The sequence below is a fragment of the Pan troglodytes genome, chromosome 7 (assembly GCF_028858775.2).
Source record: "Pan troglodytes isolate AG18354 chromosome 7, NHGRI_mPanTro3-v2.0_pri, whole genome shotgun sequence".
NCBI lineage: Eukaryota > Metazoa > Chordata > Mammalia > Primates > Hominidae > Pan > Pan troglodytes.
The window spans coordinates 132,025,896-132,042,980 of record NC_072405.2 but is presented as its reverse complement, the minus strand read 5'-3'; the positions used below and the strand labels follow the sequence as shown (position 1 = coordinate 132,042,980).

At 34.8% G+C, this 17,085-nt stretch overlaps 1 long non-coding RNA gene across 4 annotated transcripts in view; it reads right to left on the bottom strand.

Moving 5' to 3' along the window:
• The window catches only part of LOC134810913 (uncharacterized), a 304,196-nt gene extending 287,340 nt beyond the window's left edge, over nucleotides 1-16,856 (bottom strand). For 3 of the 4 annotated variants that reach the window (XR_010159668.1, XR_010159670.1, XR_010159671.1), the window contains exons 1-2: nucleotides 16,680-16,856; nucleotides 9,449-9,580 (exon numbers count right to left, since the gene is read on the bottom strand). This is a non-coding gene — a long non-coding RNA (uncharacterized LOC134810913). The remainder of the gene's footprint in view (nucleotides 1-9,448; nucleotides 9,581-16,679) is intronic. The other variant, XR_010159669.1, reaches the window with a different exon arrangement.
• Between the last annotated feature and the right edge of the window lie 229 nt (nucleotides 16,857-17,085).

Here is a 17,085-nt window from a genome sequence, read left to right as displayed (position 1 = left end):
TGACTGGACTACATGGGGCCCAAATGTTTGGCTAAACACTATTTTGGGTGTGTCTGTGAGGGTGTTTCTAGATGAGATTAACATTTGAATCTGTTGACTGAGTAAACCAGATTGCCCTCACCAATGTGGGTGGCCCTCATCCAATCCACTGAAGGCCAGAAAAGATAAAAGACCAAGTAGGAAAGAATTCTCTCTCTGTCTATGTTAGAGCTTCCTTCTTTTGAAGGAAGAAGACATAATCAGTCTTCTTCCTTCAGACTGGAACTTACACTATCAACTCTCTCCTGGGTCTCCAGCTTGCCAACTGCAGATCTTGAGACTTCTTAGCCTCCATAATTATATGAGCCTATTCCTTGTTTTATATAATGAACTTAATATAAGATATGTTACATATATCTTATATTGTATATAAGATACATGTATCTTTTTTTTTGAGACAGTCTCGCTCTATCACCCAGGCTGGAGTGTAGTGGTGCAATCTTGGCTCACTGCATCCTCTACCTCCCAGGTTCAAGTCATTCTCATGCCTCAGCCTCCTGAGTAGCTGGGATTATCGGCATGCACCACTGTGCCTGGCTAATTTTTATAATTTTTGGTAGATACAGGATTTCACCATGTTGGCCAGGCTGGTCTCAAGCTCCTGGCCTCAAGAGATCCACCTGCCTTGGATATATGTATCTTCTTGGTTCTTTTTTTCTGGAAAACCCTGACTAATATACACAACCAGACACTTAGGGAAAGCAAAGTTACTCTCCATTTTACAAAAGTGAGAGGAATTAGATTTCCAAGAAGGAGCTCAGGGAACGGGGCTCTGGCTAAGAAGAAAGTGAGGAGTCCTGCATAAAAGGAGCTTACACCAGTAAAGAGGCTATATCTATGGAGAAAGGTGGTGAATAAAAGTATTACATAGGCGAAAGAGCTTAGAGGAGAGAGATATCTTGAGTGAACTGTTTGGTTTCTTGCCAATGGGAGGAGGGACAGCCTGTGATTCAATTCCCTTTGTGACCCTAAACTTTCAGTAACATCTGCTACTCACTCAGGTGTCTTGTGGAAGTGGTCATTGGGAGGAATAATAGAAAACATACTATATTTCAGACCTATGCTGGCATTGCAAGTACCAGGCCCAGCTCTTACAGGCACAAGGGAAAGACAATCTTCCAGATCTGAGCTTCTAAACATTAGCATACTGACATTTTGGACTGCATAGCTTTGTTGTGGGAATCTGTGTGTTGTTGAATATTTAACAGCAGCATATTCGTCCTCAATACATTAGATGACAGTATGACAGTATCACCTCCCCATCTGGCAACAAAAAGTTCTCCAAACATTGCCAAATGTCCCTTGGGTGGAGGAAGAGAGTTCCACCTTCATTTCAGAACCTCTAGTCTAAAGAATATGCAGAAAGAGCTTTACAGAAGGGGAGATCTTACTTTAGGACAAACCTACCAGGGTCCAACCAATGGAAGGAAAGGCTAAAAATGCAAACCGGACCTCACTTTGAAGAGAAATATTTTCTTAGTCCCTCTTATGTGTCAATAGTATACATTTATACTATTTATAATATAAATATACATTTATATTATATTATATATAAGTCCCTCTTATGTATAAATAAAGAATTGTCAAGTTCTTTAAACTTTGCAAAAATTAGTAAAGGTTTCCCCGACAAATTTACAAATCACTACTGCATATAACATACTGGGAGGAGAAATGAACATATTATTTTATTTATTTTATCTGACATCCTAGCATTCTCCATAAGGTCAAACACAATAAAATCACTAATAATAAATAGATAGATGACAGGAAGACAGGTAAATAAAATCCTTGGCTTGATTAATTATAATATTATTACTGGGAGGGGAAAGACTGGAGCAAATTAACCAAGTGGAAGGAGATCAGACTAGGTATTTGTATAGTTCACAGTAACAATAATATTGTTCAAATAATTTTTTTTTCTGTAGCTTTACTTTGTCACCAAAAAGTAAATAATTTGGACTAGGCAAATACCAAAATTTCTTCTGTTTGATAGGGGTCTTTAGTACTACTCAGTCTGGATTGAGGAAAAATAAAACATTTTCCCGAATACAGAAAAAGGACATTCCTGGAGAAAAAATGTGTTTCCAACAGTTCAATCAGCCCTTGAGAAATGAAGGGAATGAGCAAGATAAAAAAGCCCATTTTTGCCTTGAGCTTGATGTTAAGAAACTTCTGCCAGAAATGAAAAGGACAGAACTGCAGAGGGTCAGGACGATAAAGATGTAAGCCATCTAGAAAGTTACCGCATCAACATAGTAATTCCTTTGTGCAGAAAAACCACATGAATTCTGTGATAATCATTAGTGAAAGAAAGAAAAATATGTTGTGTTTCAGAGAAGAGTGAAAGGCTTTCAGCTCAGCATCATAAAAGTCACTATTAGAAAAGGGAAAAATACAAATCCCAAAGCAACTATAAAACAACACCAATAACAAATAATGGTTCCTCCATAAATTTATCTTGATGGTTATACCTTGTGTTCTATCTCACAACAAACTGTCAGCAGCAAGACATGCAGACAGATGTAAGTTTTGAACTGTTTAACTCCACCTAAGAGTGAAATTAGACCACAGTTTCTGTCTTCAATGAAACTTCACTGAAACTGATGCAGATCCCTCCTCTGTGATGTCATGGTTCTCTTCTCATCAGAGAATAATCTCAAATTCCTCTGTAACGCCCCTTGATTCTACAATTTTGGATGGAATTTTACACATAAAAATCACACAAGTGTGTTTACCTTCTCATAAAAAATCATTGTATAATTCACAGGGGCCCTTCCCTGCCCATGAAATAAGATAGCCTCCCTCTTCTCATTTGTATAGGTGCAGGATGGCAGAAGAGGCCCCACACAGTTTACAGAAAGGAAGCCAGTTGATGCCCTGAATGGAAAGTACATCACAATAATAAATCTACAAACAAACCATAAAATTAGAAGATGGTGAATAACTTAGGCAGAAGAGAACTTCCCATTAAAAAAGAGAGAGAGTTTCTCTGGGGTCTCCCATCTCTCTGGGAAGTAGTATGTGGCAGTGTTGTCTTCATTCCACTGACAGCATTGAATGAGAGGTCAAGAGTCAGTGGGTTTGAATCTGAGCTCTCTGGCTTCTAGGTTACTGCCACTCAGCCACGACCTCTGTCCATTTGCCTGTGCAGTTACCTCCCCATTGGCATTGGTCAAAAGAATATTCTGTGCCCCTTTCCAAGAACTGCAGTCAGACACCAGTGGTCTAAGAGATATTCAGAGTTCTGGTCAGGTAAACTAGTTTCTTGTTCCAAGCCAGTGGGCATTCCCATGCTACAATTGCCAAGACTTATAGGAGAGGAGAGAGCGTTGGTCTAACCTATCCTCTTCTGAATGTAGAAGAATGTGTATTCTTTGGTCAGAAAGAGAGGGGGAGGGATCAAGAAAGACACAGTAAGAAAGAGAGGTTCAAAATAATGACAAGCATCTTATGAGATTTACAGTCTACAGCAATCTTTTGTGTGCATATTTTCATTTTCCATGCCAGCACCATTTTTTTAAGATGTACTGTTTTTACACAGGAAAAAAATTAAGACTCAGAGGGGCTAAGAGGTTTATCCAAGTTGAGTGGAAAAACAAACAAAATATAAGAATTCCAAATCCTTGTTTTTTCTTGTTTCCTAGTACACAGGGACTTACAGATTTTGTGTGGAGATTAGTATTTTTGTAGGGTCTTCATTGGTCAGTTTTCTTAGGTGGACAGATAACCATTTTGCTGGATCCTATATCAATTCTGCCCTTTTTCTAACCAATTTCAATTCTTTCATTAGAGAAATGAAACAATTGACTGTCCCTCTTCTCTTCCCTGTCCTTGCTAGTGAGCCCCGACAAAGCAGGGAGGTGTGAAGTATTGATGAAGATGTGGAAGGTGTGTTGGCTCTTGTGCCCTAAGGAAACATGAATAAATGCAAGGATCATTTTCAACTGGTTGGCTTTGATTTGAGATCCCTGTCTCTAGAGTTGGATTTCCCTTACTTATGTATCAATCATGCCCTAAATGGCCTACTTTGTCCCCAAAGTCTCCACTCCCTGAGCTGTCCATCTCATGTCACAATTTCTCTATAATTATGTGATTTCTATATATCTTATCCACTCAACACCTTGGATATAAATCTTTCTATGACTGGGTCTGTGATGTTTACAGTGTGTGCCCTGATAACCACCTGCCTACTTGAACTTCTGCTGATTACCAGTTATCAGCTCATTGGTCAATTATCTTGTCAAATAATAAAAGAAACTGCTACCATTTATTGAGCATATGAGTGCCTTGTACTGTGCTAAGCACTTTACCTGAGTTATCGTATTTGCTTCTTAAAATATCCCTGTAAGGACCATGTATCTGGATCTCCGGATCTTGAATGTCTTTTACCCTTGGATTAGGAATGGGCGAATGAAAGAGTGATTTGTGAAAAAAAAAAAAAAAATCTGTCAGACACAGATACCACTGATTCCACTTAAATACGGGCCAGCAGGATATGTCTTCAAATATGTAAAAGCAAAGAGATATGTGTTCAAAATAACTTGGCAGGAATATTTTATATAATGGAAAATGAAGGTCTATGTGTTTTAAATCCTTATAATGCATGTATCAAAACCATAAATCCTTAAATTGCCAACTAAATAAATGCTTCGTAGTGACTTGCCCCTTAATCATCCAGGAAAATTAGATAAGAACTAAGAAGTTATAAGAGCTCTTCCTTTGGGACATATTGTTTCACTTTGGCAAAGTGATGTGAGGTCGTGGGAGGGAAAACAAAGTGAGTTTTTTCTGCTTAGGCAAACATGAAAGTAAAAACTATCACCAGTGATTTTTGAGGCAATTGAAGCCTCTATTGAAATGCATTGGGAGTTTGTTATGCTATTAGAAAAATACACAGTCCATTTACTATTATTTAACCACATTAATCATTATGATGAAATATGTTGTGAGTTAATTCATGAATTTCATACTTAGACGATTACAGTGCTGCATGGGGTAATGATTTTAAGCAGTGACAGGTAAACTTTTTCCATTTTGGCAAAAATGAATAAGTACAGATTTTCCTCTGCGGGGACCAGAGATTCTTGACACACCCAAACTTCTATAGACATATACCAGTAATGTGAAAATGGAATCCATCCATTATTACTTTAATGTTAACCTTCAGTTAAAAAAAAAAAATCTTCTACAAGGGTTTGACATCATTGCCTTGGCAATTATAAATTAAGCAGGGGCAGAATTCTGCCTATTCTAGGGAATCTAAATTCTCAGAAATTTCACTAACCAAGCTTATGATCTCTCCAAACAATCAAATGTCAGTTTTGAAGGTCATTCCTTTTGCAGATGTCTTCTCACAATAGATGACAATGGGTATGGTGTTAATGGCTCAATGGTTCAACCAGGGTAGTGACTATATATAATTGCACATCACTGCACCCTACTCTGTAACACGGTACCTGGCACGTAATAAAAGTTCCATATGTAATGACTATTCCAGGTCCTAATATCTGACACTAATTGCCTGTGTGATTTTGGGATAGTCATTTAATACATTAAGGGATTTGAACTTAAAGGGCACTAATATCTTTCCAACTCTGATATTTTACTAGTCATTGACTGAAGTCCCTGGGTGTTCACCAGTTCACTATAATGACTACAGAGAAAAACAGTGTTCCTCCCAAAAACACTTAAAATGAAATAATCCCTATCTCCTTCATTCAACCAATTCATGACTGTTCCTCACGCAATCTATCATTTGCCAGAGGAAAAGCCATTGCTCATCTTTTATAAAAAGTGTTCTCAAAATCCAACCCATAATGAACTAACAGTTTCTTGTCCAACATAGGAAACACATTAACCTGATTTGATTCTGTTCCCATTTTGGTTCTCAGAATTTCAATCTCCTTTGGAACCTTTATTATTGCCATTTAATTAAACTAATCCCTCCCATACCTTTTAATTTGTTTAAAGAAACAAACAAAAAACACTCTTTTCTCTACCACTAGGAGGCAGTGTTTCAGTAGGTCTAAGCTAAACAAAGACTGATCAGCCCAGAACACTGAAGTGGAATTTGACTCCTCAAACCTGAAAGTTTCCCTTAGACTTTGGTTCTTCAAGAAATAGAGGAAATAACATCTTTCTCACCAAGAAATAACCAATACATATCTTTTCACCATTAAATCACTAATAGTCCTAAAAGATACATGCAAACTCCTGCTGGAATAATTTTTTTACAAAGTCTCTGCAGTTTATAGTGCTATTATTTGGGGTGTTCTTAATGTTTAATTTACTACTTACCCATTCAAAACAATTCGTCATGCCATTAATAACTTCTCTATTATCATCAAATATTGAATGACACTTCTGTATTTTATAGAATGTAACAAGTAATTAAAGGACAAATTCCTTTAATTCTTTAGAAAGTGCTTTAATTTTTAAGTGGAGGGTAGTAAGTTTTTAAGAAGGTCATAAGAAATGACAATGGGAAAGGAAAGGGCAGAGCATGTTCTTTAGTGCTAGGCCTATTTTATAGATTTATTGAAAACTCAAAGCAACTCCATGAAGTAAATATTATTATTCCTATTTACAAGACAGAAAACTAAAGACAAGCTTTATTTAAGGTCAAATAATTAAGTGTCCAGGATTTCAATTAATGCCTGTGTGATTCACCAATCTACTATACTAAGTTGTCTTGCAAATAAAAACAACAACAGTAACAATAACAATAAGCGAACTGTAAAGCAACCCAAAATTTGATACAACAGTCTCTCAATTCAGTGCTCTAATCTTGATCACAGTCTGGAAATTCATCATTAATGAACACAAAGTCACTACTTGGAAGCAGAGCCAGGCTCTGATTGTACATAGGCACTGGAAGAACAACACGCACTGCATATTCACCAAGAATGTGTTTTTTCTAATTTGCATTGTTTTTATTATTAGGGACTTATTTGATACTAGCCTTCCTAAGCCTCCTTTCCTTGATTCGAAAGGCCATCACCATTGCAGTCCTAAATTATTCTTTCCAAATAGTAAGAAAATCATGAAACCTCTTGTCGTACCTATGCCCAAAGCCTAAGCCCCAGGAAGATAATTTTAAAAGTAATTAGAGTAACAGTTCTCACCACAGGCTTTAGGCATCCTGTCTTAAGCCCCACAGTTAAGAAACTTGAATACATGCAGGCTCGTGAGCTTTATTTTTATCAATTCCATTTTAATATTTTACTGACCATCACCTATGCCTAGGTTTTCATAATAGCAAGTAAAATGGCTGAATCTTTGCACACTCATAGAATTCTTCTTCTCAAACTATAGAAACTACGGTAAGGGATGTCTGCAAAGAGACATGATTAAAACCATCCTTGCCACTGGACTTCTTGCAACAAAGCAAACAAATTTTAAAAGTAATACAATTAACTGCCAAGATATTTCTCAAATATTCAAATGGAGGAGCAGTTTACCTTAACCTCAATTACCTTAATAGAATTAAGGGGTAGAATTCTTAGAAAGTATCTGTTAAGTGCTTAACATGTTCTTGTAGAATAATAATAAAGTTAGCTATTGCTCTAGTTGTCTCCTCACAGTTTTTGTGCACTAAGATGGGTAGAGAAAAATTAACAGTGCTTACTGAAAAATAGGAGCTCTAAAAATTTGGAAAGAGATTGTGAGCCTGCAATTAGATCATCAAGAAAATAACTGAAGTACATCTGGAGTGTTGGTGCATTTCTTCTCAGAGTACTAATAAAGCGTCCAACAGACCTCTTAACAACACAGAACCTCACCATCATCATAGTGTAATCTGAAGGAAGAAAAGGTACATGCAAAGCTCCCAGTCCACGGAGGAAAGGATTGAGGGAAAGAGAAATAAAATAAATGGGGATGGGGTAAACTCAGCCCTGCTGTGAAACCCTTTACCCTCAGTAGGTGAGTGATCATTTGTAATCACATCCTTTTTGATTTGGACAGTTTCCAGTGACAAGTTAAAGAGGAGCACCTAGACCTGAAGGAGAGGAATTGGAGGAAAAAAAACAAAAAAAGGGAAAAACAAATAGCTTTTTGCAGGAAATACAAATACACATACACACACACCCCATTTCATGTAATGGTGATCGTGTTGCACATATTGATTGCAGAAAATGTAAAATGTGGAGCAGTGTCTTAAGGTAAAGGAAATAAAGTTAAAGTACATTGCACACTTCTTTTTCAGGCTCTTCCCATACAGTCTTTTCCCACCTCCCTTGGCTGTTATAAAGAACACCAAAATAAAAAGATTACTGTCGACAGCCAAATCACTGCAGCCCCCAGTTGAGGACAATGAAAACCCTAGACTAATGTCTATGGGGAATCTCTGGAGTCATATCGTAGACTACCAGTTTTCGGGTGCTTAAATAGTCAATAAAAACGCCTATGACTTTTTTTTCTTTCCAGGATAGTTCATTCTCATTATGCAAGATCATCCTAAGCTACTGCCAAATTAAATAGTCACCATAGTGCCTCCAATTTAAAAGCCAGAAAACATTTGCATTCTGATAAAATGACTTCCATGGGATGAAGATCCTTTGACACCCACAATCCTCTAGCACTTTAAAGGCTGTTTGCTGAGAATCTTCTCTGACTCTGGGGCTCCCCTGTTTGCATTCTGTTAACAGTTTAGCAACTGGTCACAGCATAGTTAGCCATTTGTTTCTTCAGCTAAGGGGCCAGTGGTGAATGTGGCTTCTAAGCCAAGAGCATGGCCCCACCCTGAGCAAATCTGGCCTTAAAAACAGGCCTTCAAAAACCTACTTCTCAGTTGCCAAATGCTCTAACAGAAACACTGCCCCTTTTTTGAAAGCAGGATGGATCAGAACTAGATCAGAGTATTATTGCTTTTGCCTTCAGTTCTAATCTTCCAATGAACAATGGGGGGGAAAAAAGGCCCAGACCAGAATGTATTGCCTGACCAGCCTGTCAGAAACTGATGTTATCACAGAGCTGATACAATAAGAGAAGATTAGATTCAAATGTCCTTGGATTTATATTTACTTATGTAGATAAACATTTTTATACTATATACATATTCACTTTCATGTAAATAAACATTTATATGTATGCATGTATCTGAGAGAGACTTTAACGGAAAAATGTGAAAAACTATTTTAAGTGTTCTTTATCTAAAAAAAGACTAAATCATACACTATATTTCATCAAACGAAATTTTTTTACGTGTTGTTTGTAAGCATTTGGAAAGGAAAGAAGCCTTTATTGTGACCAAATTATTTCTTTTTTATCCCCTCCATTTCTAATTTTATTTATTTACTGAACACATATAGCACTAATATGTGCCAGGTACTATTCTAAGCACTCTATAAATAATAACTTGTTTAATCATACAACGACCCTATGAAATATGTACTATTATTATCCTTACCTGACAGATGAGGACACTGAGTAGAGAGAGGTCAAGTAACTTGCCGAGGGTCACACAGCTACCAGCGGTCAAGCTGGAATTTGAGCCAGGCATCCCATCTGTGAAATCTGTGTTCTTCACTTTGCTTCCTCCCTAAGTGAAAATTAATCTCATTTTAAAATCTTCACAGATGAGGAAGTTAAGTTACATGTTTATATAACTAATCTATTTAACTCATGCCAAATCTGAACCAAAATATGGAAATAACTTATGCCAACTAAGGACATTAGCACTAACAAAGATATTTTCATAACACATTTATTTCTTTTAAAATTAACACCATGGCCGGGTGCAGTGGCTCACGCCTGTAATCCCAGCACTTCGGGAGGCTGAGGCGGGCAGATCACGAGGTCAGGAGATCGAGACCATCCTGGCTAACACGGTGAAACCCCGTCTCTACTAAAAATACAAAAAATTAGTCGGGCATGGTGGCGGGCACCTGTAGTCCCAGCTACTCGGGAGGCTGAGGCAGGAGAATGGTATGAACCTGGGAGGTGGAGCTTGCAGTGAGCGGAGATCGCACCACTGAACTCTAGCCTGGGCGACAGAGTAAGACTCCATCTCAAAAAAAAAAAAAAAAAAAAAAAAAAAGTGAGGATAATTAATAATTCCAAAGATCACTATCTTTTAGAATCATTGTGCAAAGACATCCTTAAAAGTTCGTAGCAGTAAATTAAGTAGAGTTAGCATTTTTGAAGATGACTGAGTTAAGCCTGTCCTACTATTTGTAATTAAAATTTCTTTGGGTGTGTGTTTGTTTATTCTCTGTTGTCCACATTAGATTGTAAGCTGCCAAAAAAGTACCTGAATTTCTTACTATAATCAGTCAGCACAAAGCAAATATGAAAGAAGTGTTTTAAAATCTTCCTTTCAGCTTCAACTTCTGAAGGAGATGATTAATTCACGGAAAAACAACATATGCTCATAAAACATCAAAACCAGCTGATAAATTCACATATTTGAAGAATCAGAAATCTGCAGAAGCATCCAAAGAGGAACCATTCAAAAGTGACTTGATGATCTTTAGCTCTCCTTGAAAGCATTTGCTGATCCTAGAACGCACTATAGGTTAGAAATCTGGACTTGTCCCAGGAAGCATCCTACTGGGGGACAAAGAAACAAGGAGACCTTCAGGGAGTTGCATAGAACTAAAGTGCCAAAATTGGAGAATTAAAGGACATTAAGCACAGACTCTGTGTTCCTCTTATGACACTGCCATGTTTGGAGGTTATAGGGTCAGGATACCAGAAAGCTAAGCCAATTGCCTCTCAGAGACAGAGTAGAAATTATTATGACCACTCAGGGCTAAGAAGAAAAACACCTTCTAGGCTCCCAATTAGAAAGCACTGTAAGGCCAGGCTTTAATCAGAATTAGACTGCTTATTACTAAAATTGCAACTAGCCTCTCCCCACCTCAGTTTATAATTGGATCCCATTCCAACTCACATGCATATACACAATTGTCTATTTATCTAGCAGAGGAAAGAGCAAATTTTGTGTGGTGAAAGAAAACAACTAAAAATGCTAAAAATTTTAGTATTCAAACATTTTTAAGAAAATAAACAGGACTATATGATTGACATCCAAACACACACACACATACACACAAGCATATCCACAGATGATCCACACATTAGAATTAGCACAGATTTTGAAAGAACTATCATAAACAAAGTTTAAGACAGTAGATGAATTATCAAACTAATGAAAAGGTAGAAAATTTCAACAAATAGTAGTATATATAATTATAATTTACAAATATCACATGAACATTCTAGAAATTAAGGGCTATGGATAGGTGATAGAGTTTGGATATTTGTTCCCTCCAAATATCATGCTTAAATGTGATCTCCAGTGTAGGAAGTGGGGCCTGGTGGAAGGTGTTTGGGTCATAGAAGTGGATCCCTCCCCTGAATGGCTTGGTGCCCTCCCCATGGTAATGAGTTCACACAAGATCTCATTGATAAAAATTCTGGGACCTCCCTGACCTCACTCCCTCTTTCACCATGCAAGGTGACTTCTCCCCATTCACTTTCTGCCACGAGTAAAAGTTTCCCAAGGCCTTACCAGAAGCCAAGCAGATGCTGATGTCATGCTTGTACAGCCTGCAGAACCGTAAGCCAAATAAATCTCTTTTCTTTATAAATTACCCAGTCTCAGGTATTCCTTTATAGCAATGCAAAATGGATGAATGCAGTAGGCTCATCAGCAAGTAGACATACTTGTAAGACAAATAGCAAGTAGAAGATAAGACTAGTAATTTCAAAGACAGGTGAATAGAAAATACATATACTTAAGTAAAGAAGGAAAGGAAGAAAAGGATGACAGGAAAAGAACAAAGTGTAAAAAATATATCAGACACATTTGAATGGCATAACACATGTGTAATAAGATTACAAGAAAGGAGATAGGAATGAGAGAGAAGCACCATTTGAAGAGCTAATCACTGATAATTTTCCAAAATTGATTAAAAAAAAAAACCCAACTCACCAATTTCAGAAGCCTACTGAAGAGTATATAAAACACTGAAAGAGTACATAAAACACTTGGTCATATTGCAGCCAAACTACTGAAAACCAAGATAAAAATAAAAACGTTAAAAGAGCCAGAGGAAAAAAAGACAGATTTATTTCAAAATATACCCCAAAGCACTGACAGCTGACTTCAAAACAGAAATAACAGAAGCCAACAGACAATTGATTGACATTTTTACAGGGCTAAAAGAAAGTAACCATCAACTTAGAATTGTACACATAGGGGGAAAAAATTTCCAAAATGTGACTAAGATTAAAAACACTTTTGATTAACAAAACATGTCAAGTATTTAATGCCAAAAGATTTTCACGAAATAAATGTAAAAGAGTTTATCAGATGAAAGGAAAATTACACTTCATAGAAACAAAGAAGTTCAGAAAGGAATGAAGAGCAATGGAAAAGGTGAATATGTATGCAAATATAAACAGATATTGACCTTATAAAGTGATATTTTGAATACCTCATTGAATTTAAAATATATGTAAAAATGAAATGCATGATAAAACATTGCAAATGGCAAGAAGGAATTCAGAGTTTAAAAGGTCTAAGATTTTAGCAATATTGAGAAAATAGTAAAACTAACATTTGGTACTAGATTATAGTAAGTTAAGAATTCATGTTATAATCACTAGCTAATCTCTAAAAATAATAAAATTATTTTATGAAAAACAGGTATATATTATAGGTAGAACAATTTGAGCAAAAAAGAAAGGAATTGAGTAATATGGTAATATAACCCCAAATATAAAAATCAATATCCATGAGTCCATACTAATATAAATAAGTGATTGAAAATGAGTAAAAGAGCCAACTATCTCATGAAGAAGAATTCCAAATAATTTATGTAGATACTTCACCCTCAAAAAGGTAGAGTATAACTCCCCATTCCTTAAGTGTGTGCTGCACATAGTGATTTCCTTCCAATAAATACAGTATGAAAATAGGGAAAAACTAACTTTACATTACAGAAAACCAACACTGCTTCAGTCCCATAATGAAAATGAACATCAACAACAATAAGTAATATTGACAGAATATACCTTTTATGTGAAATGAAAATGGTAGTTTACCTCTGTGGTCTTTCTCAAACAGATTAGCTCCAATAAAATCATGAGAAGACCATCAGACAAGTCCCAGGGAGGGGCATTGTATAAGATACTTGACTAGTACTCCTTAAAACTGTCTAAGTCCTTTTTATGCTCATTGAATACAAGTACAGTCTGAGAAACTGTCACAACCAAGAGAATCCTAAGTAGTCACAAATACTAACTGCAATGTGACACGAATGGATCCTGGAACAACAACAACAACAGCAACAACAACAATACATTAGGTGAAAGCAAAACAAAGAAAATCTGAATCTATTTGGAGGTTAGTTAATAATAATCATTAATTGTAGCAAATACACCACACCCATATAAGGTGTTAGTAACATGGGGAAATGGAAGTAGGGGAAGTGAGAATGTTCTATACTGTCTTTGCAATTTTTTTCTGTAAATCTAAGACTGCTAGAAGTAAAAATTTTAGAAAAGGGTGATAGATGACAAAATACAATAATAAAACAATGTTTTATTAATTTAAAAGGAAAAGGAGAAAGCAATGAATAAAGATGATTAAAATAGAAAAAATAGTGAGAAAAATTTAAAAATCCATATTTATTATTTATTATATTAAATATAAATGGACTAAATCTACATTTTAAAAAAGCCCTAAAATTACCAAAATCAATTGTTAAATGCCTACTCTAGGCTTCTTGCAAAAAACAAACTTTAATTTCAAGTATAAAATACAGTTGAAAATAAAAGTATAGACATAAAGATACCATGCAAACACTAACCAAAAGAAAACTGATTTAGCATATTAATATTAAACAAAGTAGACATGAAGCCAAGAAGCATTATTAGATAAATAAATTTAGTAATGATAAAAGGTTTAATCTAATAGATATCAGTGTATATGACAAATAGCAATATCTGAGAATATGAAGACAGAATGGAAAAATAGAGAAAATCTAATCATAGAGACAGACTTTAATACACCACTCTAGGTAGCTGAGATGGCAAGATATATATCTTGTGAAGAACTGTTTTATTCATTTTAGGATGTTTAGTAGCATCCCTGGCTTCTACTCATTAAATGCTGGTAATGCTTCCCATTCCCCAATTATAACAACTAAAACTGTCTCCAGATATTTAAAAATCTCTGCTGATTGAGAACCATTTACTACATATATATTTATACATAGTACACACACACACACACCACATATAAAGTTTATATGTAATATATTACATATAATATTGCATGAAATATGTAATATATATTGCATATAACATACATTATACTTATGTATATATGTATATACAGACATAAACATGTCTACATGTAGTATATATAAAATGTATACAGATCATATGTAATATATGTAATATATAATAATATATGTAATAATATATTACATATAATATATACCCACATATGTATATATGCATGTATATACACAAACATATGTATATATACATAAACATATGTATTTGTCTATATTAACACATATATGTATACACACAAAAATATACTCACACACATATACACACTGAATAATACAATAAACAAACTTTACATAATTTACATATTTACCTGACATTGCTGCCAACAGGACAGAATTCACATAATTTTTGACTCTGCATAGAAGCTTAGACCAAGATACACTATATGTTGGATCATAAAGCCTCAACAAATATCAACAAATGAAAATAATTCAGAGTATATTCTTTGACCATAAAATTAACTTAGAAATAAATTATAAGCCATCAAAATATCTCCAACTACCTGGAAATGATGTACTTCTAAATGATCCATGAGTCAAACAAGAATTAACAATGAAATTTTAAAATATTATAGCTGAATCATAAAGAAGGTATAATATAAAATACACGTGATATGCTTCAAAAGTAATACACAGAGGGTAATATATAATCACAGAATGAAAATATTGTGGAAGAATAAATACTAAAATTAAATGATAAATATGCTTTTATCTCAAAAGGTTGTTAAATCCAATTAAATTTGGCCTAAATCTGCCTCTGTTTGCAGTGAACTGTATCCTAATTTGTAAATAAACTGCAGTCTAACTTGAGAGCATATTCTTCTAACAAGTTACTGACGCTTTGAGAATCACAGTAGGTGAGCTTTCAGCCAATCACAGCTGCAAATTGCTCATACGTGTTCAAATAAGGCAAATGTCAAGCTGTGACCAATTGAGCTATTTCTGTACGTCACTCTCTTTTCCTGCCTATAAATACTGGCTGCCCACATTGCTGGGTGGTGCTCCCTGAGCCTTTATTCGTTCAGGGTGCTGCATAATTCATGAATGTTTCTTTGCTAAAATAAACTCTGCTAAATTCAATTTGTCTAAAGTTTTTCTTATAACAAAGTCATAACAAAATTAAACCAAAATAATTTTTAAATAATAGCAATAAGAATGGGAATCAATGAAATGAAAACAAATGTGTAATAAAAAAAAAACCAGCAAAGCCTTTGACTAAAATGATTAATAAAACATATAAATACTTGGCAAAAATAAATAAGACACAAAGACAACATAAAATACCAACATCAGAAATGAAAAAAGCAACATCATTATTTGTAACAAAGGACTACTATTAACGATTTTAGCCAATGAATTTGATAATTTGGATTAAATTGACAAATCCCTTAAAAAACACAACTTTCTGAAACTGATACTATATATATTTAAATGTAAATTACATTACACATTTATATTGTATATATTGATATACAATTACTAATTGTATTATATATTTATTAATAATAAATACGAGATAATCAATATAATTAATATTACATTTCAATGTATATTAAATTTTTTGATTCTGTCATTGAAAACCTTCCTAAAACAAATGAAGATGAAACTATTTGTACTAGTTAATTCTTCCAAAAAATTAAGAATAATACCAATTTTACACAAAATCTTCCAGAGAAAGAAAACAGAGGAAATACTTTCTAGCAATTTTTATAAACCCAGGATAATCTTTAAAGTACAAGAAACTGAAATTTCAGACTAGTCCCTCTCATTAATATAGTTATAAAAGTCCTAAATCAGACTCAGTGATATGTAAAATATATAATATTTTTATCCAAATACCCTCAATAGTAGAACGAATCAATTGAGGTGTATTCACACATTAAAAATACTCTCTCTGTGTGAGAGTGAATGAACTACAACTACACTCAAGTAACAAATAAAATGCAGAATAAAGAAAATCAATCCCAAAAGAATTTACACGGAATTGTCCATTTATGTAATGTTTACGAGCAAAACTAATCTAAACTAATGATATTAGAGGTCAGGATATGAATTACCCTGAGAGAAGACAGTGACTAAATGGGGGTGTGGGCATGTCTTCTGGGGTATAGGTGATGTTGTTTCTTGAGCTCAGAATTGTTTGCATGAGTATATTCATGCTGTAAACATTTATCATGCTCTAGACTTTTGATGTGTGAATATTTCTGTATATATGTCATACTTCAATAAAAAGTTTGATTTTCTAATTCTTCTTTTTACACAGCTTCTCTATTGCCAGAAAACTCTTAATATAACTGTGAAATACATTTTGATTTCTTTTTAGGTTCATACTTGAAGTTTCTTTGCTCCAATTCAGCATTAAAAATTCTTAGAGATTCTCTGCACCACATTGATGTAGGTATGAGTTTGGCTCTGCGATCGCTATTGAGCCACTTTAAAATTGTTCCCCAAGGTCTCTCTCTTATCTCTTTCCAACTCCCTCAGAAAACCGTTAGTGACGTTGGAATCTAGGCAGTTGCACAACCCTTTTAGTGTCAGTCTTGGAATGAAGACTTTATGCATCACTAGCTGTGTGCATGTATAGTGAGGTAAAATTAATATCCTCTGTGTTGTTTAGTCTATATTTCATTGGCTGGCTGCCTAGAATGACTAAGGAAACTGCCTGTAAAGTTACCCCTTCCCCTCAAAAGAAAAAAGAAAAGGCAAACTCTGGAATTATTTTTACCAAAGGGAAAAT